The sequence below is a fragment of the Leopardus geoffroyi genome, chromosome E3 (assembly GCF_018350155.1).
Source record: "Leopardus geoffroyi isolate Oge1 chromosome E3, O.geoffroyi_Oge1_pat1.0, whole genome shotgun sequence".
Taxonomy (NCBI): Eukaryota; Metazoa; Chordata; class Mammalia; order Carnivora; family Felidae; genus Leopardus; species Leopardus geoffroyi.
In genome coordinates this window covers 22,482,672-22,490,577 of record NC_059340.1, presented here as the reverse complement: position 1 = coordinate 22,490,577, position 7,906 = coordinate 22,482,672, and the positions used below count along the sequence as shown (strand labels likewise).

Here is a 7,906-nt window from a genome sequence, read left to right as displayed (position 1 = left end):
GACCAACTTTGGCTCAGGTCATGATCTCATGATTCACGGGTTCGAGCCCTGCATCAGGCTCTGTGCTGACAGCTCAGAGCCTGGAACCTGCTTCAGATTCTGTGTCTCCCTCTTTCTCTGCCCTTCCCTGGCTTTCGTTCACTCACTCTCAAAATAAATAAACATTTAAAAAACTTTTTTTTAAGAAGTTAAGCATAGGGGTGCCTGGGTGGCTCAGTTGGTTAAACATTTGTCTTCACCTCAGGTCATGATCTCATAGTTCATGAGTTTGAGCCCTGCATCGGGCTCTGTGCTGACAGCTCAGAGCCTGGAGCCTACTTCAGCTTCTGTGTCTCCTTCTGTCTCTCTGCCCTTCCCCTGTTTGTACTTTGTCTCTCTCTCAAAAATAAATAAACACTAAAAAATTAAAAAAAAAAAAGTTAAGCATAGAATTACCACATGACCATGCAATTCCACTCCTGTACCCAAGAGAATTAAAAGATATGTCCCTGCAAACATTTGTACATGAACGGTCATACAGCGTTATTCATAATAGCCCCAGAGTAGAAACAATCCAAATATTCATTACTTGATGGATGGAAAAACAAAACTCTATACAACGGTTTATTACACTGCCATTAAAAAGCTGGATAATTTTTTGGCGTAAGGTACCAATACATTTGAAAACATAAATGAACCTTGAAAACATTGTGCTCAGTGAGGCACCAAAGACCACATATTGTATGATATCATCTGTATGAAAGGTCTAGAACAGAAAAATCAACAGAGTAAATTACTGGTTGGGGTGGGGCTGGGCAGAAAGGGTAGAGGTCAGGCCAGTATGAATGGGGAATGACAGCTAATGGCTTCAGGGTTTCTTTTGGGGATAATAAAAAATGTTCTGGAATTGATAATGGTGATAACTGCATAACTGTGGATATATTTAAGACACCACATTGCATATGTTTAGAAGGTAACTTTATGGCATAGGAATTACATCTCAATATTGCTGTAAAGAAAAAAGATATATGGATGGCAAATAAGCATGTGAAAAGTCGCTCCACACTTTTAACTATTAGGGAAGATGTATATTAAAGTCACAGTGAGCGGGGCTCCTGGGTAGCTCCGTCGGTTAAGCATCCCACTTCAGCTCAGGTCATGATCTCACGGTTCATGAGTTCGAGCCCCACGTTGGTCTCCGTGCTGACAGCTCAGAGTCTAGAGCCTGCTTTGGATTCTGTGTCCTCCTCTCTCTCTGCCCCTCCCCTGCTGTGCTCTGTCTGTCTGTCTGTCTCTCTCTTTCTCTCAAAAATAAGTAAACATTAAAAAATTAAAACAAAGAAAAGAAAAAAGACTGACGATGCCATGTGCTAACAAAACTGCGGACTCACTGGACATCTCCTCCATTGCTGGTGGGAATGCAAAACGAAGCTTTGGAAAACAGTTCGGCATGTGTTCTTTTTTGTAAAGTCAAACATCCTCTTACCACATGGCCTGATAACCCATCCTTAGGTATTAACCAAAGAGAAATGAAAACTCATGTTCATGGGAAAGCCTACACATTAATTGTATAGCAGTGTTATTCATAAACGCCAGGACAAGAGGTAACCCAGAGAGTCAACTGATGAGCATGCCAACAGCGGGGCATGCACCCAGCGGAAGATTAGTCAGCAACAGGAGGGAATGGACTGCTGCTGTTACAGCAAGAAGGATGCATTTCAAGAAGCCGGCCTCAAAAGGCAACAATCTGTATAGCTCCATTTACATGATAAGCTGGAAAAGGCCCATTTATAGGAACAGAAAACAGGTCAGTGGGTGCTAGGGGCTGGGAGTAGAGAGGGGCTGACTGCAAAGGAGCACACCGCAATTTTGGAAGTGGATGGAAATACCCTGTATCTTGGCTGCAGTGCTTGCTACGTGATTATATGTCTTTGCCAAAAATCAGACAAGTGCAGGGGCGCCTGGGTGGCTCTGTCGGTTGAGCATCTGACTTCAGCTCAGGTCATGGTCTCACAGTTTGTGAGTTCGAGCCCCACATCGGGCTCTGTGCTGACCGCCTGGAGCCTGCTTCAGAGTCTGTGTCCCCTCTCTCTGCCTGCCCCTCCCCTGCTCATGCCCTGTCTCTCTCTCTCTCTTGAAAATAAATAAACATTAAAATTTTTTAAGAAGTCAGACAAGTGTAAACTAAAAAGGAGTGAATTTTTCTGTGTGTAAATTATACTTCAATAAATCTTCCTTAAAAACAACAACAACAACAACAAAACAAGAGGCACAAGGGTGGCCTGATCCGTTGAGCATCCAACTCGGTTTTGGTTCAGGTCACAATCTTCCAGTTTGGGGGTTCGAGCCCCACATTGGGTTCTATGTGGAGCCTGCTTGGGATTCTCTCTCCCTTTCTCTCTGCCCCTCCTCCACTCACTCTCTCTCTTTCTCTCAAATAAATAAATAAATAGGAAGGGGAAAAAGAAGTGGTCCTTCCTCTACATCGCTGGACCAACCATTCAATTCTATTTTCCCTTCCCAGAAGATAGTCACTGTTACCAGTTTGTAGATCCTTTCAGGCTTCTCAGAAATAGTCTAGATATATACAAGTGCATATGAATACTTGTATGTGTATATACATTTACATGTGTATAAATTTACATATGTACTATGTGTATGTATATGTATATGTATAAATAACTTTGGGAACATATTATACACTGGTCTTTGCTTTGCACCTAACTATATGTTTTAAACATCCTTCCACATCATTTTATAGCAGCTGGTCTCATCCTTTTTTCTTTTCTTTTTTTTCTTTAATTTTTAAAAAATGTCTATTTATTTATTTTTGAGAGAGAGATGGTGAGCAGGGGAGGGGCAGAGAAAGAGGGAGACAGAATCCCAAGCGGGCTCCGTGCTGCCAGCACAGAACCTGAACTTGAACCCACCAACCGTGAGATCATAACCTGAGCCAAAACCAAGAGTTGCACGCCCAACTGACTGAGCCACCCAGCCGCCCCCTTTTCTTCTTCTTTTTTAAAGCAGGCGGGCAGTTTGGCTAACCTCAAATTGCAGACTGCCTCCACGGGGGTGAGGGACAACTGGAACATCGGCTCACTCTGCTTAGCTTTAGCCCTGAATACAAGCGTTCTGCTAGAGATGCGAGCAGAGCTCATACAGAGAATTTGGGGCTCCCCTCCTCTCGATGTTCCTCTTCCAGGACTCCCGACTCAACACCCGGGGGCTGTGTTTGCACACCCCCCCGTCCTCTGACTCTTCCGGGAGGTAAAATCAGGTGTTCTGGCAGAGTTTGGGCCACCGTCTCTCCGCACAGATTTGCCACACCTTTGAAAACGGGACACTCACCCTGGACGTGTCCCTTTCTTCCAAGTGACGACATCCCTCTGGCACCTCCCTGTGTTGGGTTGTTCCCCTGTGTCTTCAGACACTTTGAGTTTGTATGGGGGGTGGGGTTTGCGTTTTGTCCAGTTGAATGTTATTGTCTGCACAGGATCCGTCTGGGAGGAGATGCTCAGCCATGACTGGGAGCGGAATTTTGCCTCACTCTTTAACTGCCACATTTCACCTTCCAGACACCCCTGCAAGAAAGGTGTCATTCTGCCTCCTGTCTGCAGAGCAGTAGGTGATACGGGCCCATAGGACCCCAGATCATTTGAGCATTTGGGAATGGCTTCTGTTTTGGCTTTGTTTGTTTGTTTTCCTGTTTGTTTTGAAATAAAACACTTTCACTATGACCTTGGAAACGTCACTTAACCTCAGTTCTCATTTGTAAATCTGAATAATCATGAGACTTTCCTCACAAGGCAGTCCCGAAGGGCAATGAAATGGGCAACCGTGGCCGATGTTTTTGCGGTACTTAGTCTGTGCAGGGACCGCCCTCAGGGGCTTTATTCCTTGCAACGGCCTATAAATGAGGTATTATTATCATCAGCTCCATTTGACGGTGAGTAGACTGGGGCACGGTGAGCTTACACGACTCGCTCCGTGCCCTCCTGCAGGCAGTGGCGGAGCCCGGCTTCGGCCAGAGGCTGTGGCGTCTGCATCCGGGAGCTCAGCCACGTGCACCTGGAACGGGGGTCTTAATCCTGCGTGCGTCAGACTCACGTGCCAGTCCTGCAAATACCTGCTGAGTCCGACTCCCCAGCCTCCGCGTTTGCAATCAACCTCCATGCCTCGGCGCAGTCGGTGCTGGAACACAGGCATTCCCCACTCTGGCTTCCTTCTCCTGACTCACTGGCTCTTCACCAAGTTCTAGGACTGGACTATTAGGGTTGCCTCTGACCCATTCCTGACACATCTATGTCACCAGCCCGCATGTCAGGAGGAACAGGTTCTAGTTGCCTCAGGGGGAAACAGCCGTCCTGGGATCATCCTTCTCCACCTGTCCGAAGCTATACCCGGTCATGTGACCAGTGCGAGAGATACTATCAGCCACGGTGGATGTGTCACCCAACGTCTCGGTCTTTTAAGTAAACTACACCTGACAACACCGTGTTATCCCGAGCTCCTTCAGTTTCCTGGAAACTCCCAGGATGTTTCAGAAGGCAGAGTTCAGCTGTAACTTGGATGGTAAGAACCCATGGAACCAGCCATAGTCAGATGGCCCTGAACGTTAAAATAGGCTGGCCCTGAGTTCTCATACCCCTTTAGGACATTCCTCTCTCAAATCAAAATTTGTTAGTATGGGTGGGGGTGGAGGGGGGAGCGCTGGGCACCCGGGTGGCTCAGTAGGTCAAGTGTCTGACTCTTGATTTCAGTTCAGGTCATGATCTCACAGTTTATGGGTTTGAGCCCTCGAGCCTGCTCGGGATTCTTTCTCTCCTGCTCTCTGCCCCACCCCCACTCATTTTCTCTCTCTCTGGCTCTGTCTCTCTCTCTCTCAATATAAATTAATAAACACTTGAAAAAATTATTTGTTTAAAGAGCTTTTATGGTCCAACATGGCCCCTGCTTCTCTCTCTGACCTGAGCCCAGTCACTCCCCATCACGATCCACACTTGAGCCGCACCAGCCTTTTGACTGTCATGAATCGCACCTCAAGACTCTTACACTTGCCATTCATCCTACCTAGAGACTTCTTCCCCTGGCACCTCACATGGCTAGTTCTTTCTTGTCATTCAAATGCCAGCTTCAAGGTCACCTTCTCACAGAGGCCATCCGTCTGGTATAAAGTCTCCCTTCTTCTCCCTGCCCCCTCACTCTCCATCTGGCTAACCCCGTCTTATTTTCTTCATGATACTTACGCCTTTCCATAACTGTCTCCCCTTTGCTCCTCTAGGTGTTTACTTTATCTCTCTAACACTAGGAGAGCAAACGCTCTGCCCGTCACCGTCCCTGCTGTGTCCTGAGTGCTAGAAGCCAGCCAGGAACCACGTCTAGAACACTCCGTAAGTATCTATGAGATGAATGAGAGCCTCTGCCATCAGCGCTTTCTCTCTCCCCCCCCCACCCCCCCCCCACCCCCGTCCTCCAGACCAGTGTCCTCCAGCAGCAAAGCCAGCAAACTGAAGGCACGTTGTGTCCCTGAGACAGGCACAGGTGTAACACACGCCACCAGGAACACCTGGCCGGGAGAGTAAGCTCACCAACTGGATTTGAATCCTGGCTCTGTCACTCCTAGCTGTGACCCTGGCCTCACCTCTGCAGTGTGTGACCTTGGGCTCCTCTCTGAGGGGCCTGTTGTCTTCCTGCGTGAAGTCAGGAAAAGAATCAGACCTACCTCACAGGGGCACGGAAGGTGAAATGGGGTAGGACACGTGAAGCACGTAGCACAGTGCCAGGCCCATCAGATCGGGCGTCCCGGAAGCAGGGTCGGGGAGGGGCACGCACAAAGCCTGACAAGTGTCCCCATTTGCACTTCCTCAAGGGAGGTTCAGGAGTCTGAGGGGACTTTCGAGGCCACTGCCCTGCTTTAATCTGCCAAGCTTGTTACTGCCGGAGAAGCCACGCAGAACCACTTATCAAGAGTCCTTTTGGGGCTTCCCAAATAATTACCCAGTACCTGCCAGGTGCCTTACAAAAGACACAGATGAGGCAGATGAGGAGGTCTGGGAACTTCATCTAGGAGCAGAGACAAGATAAAAGCGCACGACCAAAGAGGATAAGTGGACCACAGACAGAGGGGGGCCAACAGCAGTCCACCGGCTTTGCTCCTCGTACCTGAAGACAGGGCACCCTTCCATGGGCCCCTCTCTAGGATGCCTTGGCAATAAAACAGAGTCAGTGGTTTAGAGAATGCCCTTCCCATGCAGGCACACCCCTTTTTAAATCGCGGCTCCCGTGTGACCTCAAGCACATGACCTCACCTCTCTGAACCTCACTGCTGCATTTATAAAATAGAGATACCAACTGGGACCCATTCACAGGGTTCTTGAGAGGATTTAAGGAAGTCTGTATTAAAAGTACTTGGCACAGAGTGGTGAATAGGAAACGCGAGTGGCAAATGCTAGCTGTTTTGTTTTTATGTTTATCCCAGTTGGAAGCGTTTCAACTTCAAAGAAACCTCTCTAGCATTTGCCACTTGCATTTATTATCCCAACAACACGTCCACGGCGCTTCTCTGCCAGGCTCTGTCATGGAATTGTCTTAACAACCTCATAAGGAAGGTGCTATTTTTTTTTTTGTCTTTTTTTTTTTAACACATAACATAAAATTTACCATCTTAACCATTTTTAAGTGTACAGTTCAGCGGTGTTAAGCATATTCACGTGGTTATGCGATAGATCTCTAGAATTTTTTGTGTTCCTTTTTGTTTTTGCAAAAATGAAACTTTATAACCATTGAACATCATCCCCTCACTTCCCCGTCCTATAACCCCTGGTTTCTGTTTCTAGAAAGGTACTATTTTAACGCTGTTTCACAAGTCAAGAAACCAAGATCAGCTACAGAGCTTGAGGGACTCGGAGCAAAATGAAGACGACAAATGGAAATTATGAGGAATATCAAGATGATGACAGCAGAGCATTGCACCAGGCGCAATCACATAGGACCCATGAAACGGGCCCTGGAGGAAACCAAGGGCCAGAGAAGTTAAGTTACTTTCCCAAGGTCACACAGCAAGTTTTGGAGCCTCTAAAAATCCTTTATTTATTGTAAACTCCCTGCAGGCAGGGGCTTTGAGGTCACTGGTGGCATGTTCTGGTCCCGGGTCCTGAGGTCTCCACGAGTTTGATGGCCAAGTCCCCTCTCTGATTGTTTCTGAACGCAAGAAAATGAGAACCAAATTATAAATGTATAAGCTAAACACGAGTTTTATTTACAGTTAGGGCATTCAGTGCTGCAAAAGAGTTTAAGGAGCTAACCTATTTTTTGTTTCTATGAAAGAGACTTCATTTTTTCTGTGAGATTCTTTGGTGGTGATGGGAAGAAAGGAGAGATAAAATCTCAGGGGCACATCAATGCATTAATCATGGTCCTAATCTCATGACCTCTTATTATTATTATGCCCTTTTAGTTTAACTATTCTTTGTTTATTTTCAGTATGGTAACGATTACCTCTGAACTCACCCAAGAACTAGCTTATTGCTGATAATTCATACCTCCTCTGGGCTCCTTACCCGTATCATTTTCCCATCTCAGATGTGATCATTGTCCCGAATGTCACATGTCCTGGTTGCTAGTTTTCAGATGTGTTACATTTGCATGCCTGGCTAAATAATGTATTGTTTGCTTAAAAGCAAATTCATAGAAAGGGTATTTTGAAATTCATAGAAAGGGTATTTTATGCCGTCTTCTGAGACTTGCTTTTTTGACTCAAGAATAGCTGAAAAGAGTCCATTGCCGTGTCGCTACACAGACTGGTATTTTATTTATTTTCACTAGTATAGAACATTCCGTTATCTGGACAGACTATAATGTAGTTATCCTTTGCCCTCTCATGGGCATTCAGGTTGTTTCAGATTTTTGCTATTAAAAAGAGAGCTTC

At 46.3% G+C, this 7,906-nt stretch overlaps 1 long non-coding RNA gene across 1 annotated transcript; it reads left to right on the top strand.

Annotated features, from left to right (window-relative positions):
* The first annotated feature begins 4,379 nt into the window (after positions 1–4,379).
* LOC123589164 lies at positions 4,380–7,906 on the top strand. Its single transcript, XR_006708200.1, has 3 exons — positions 4,380–4,551; positions 5,261–5,369; positions 6,816–7,906. It is a non-coding gene; the product is annotated as an uncharacterized LOC123589164 (long non-coding RNA).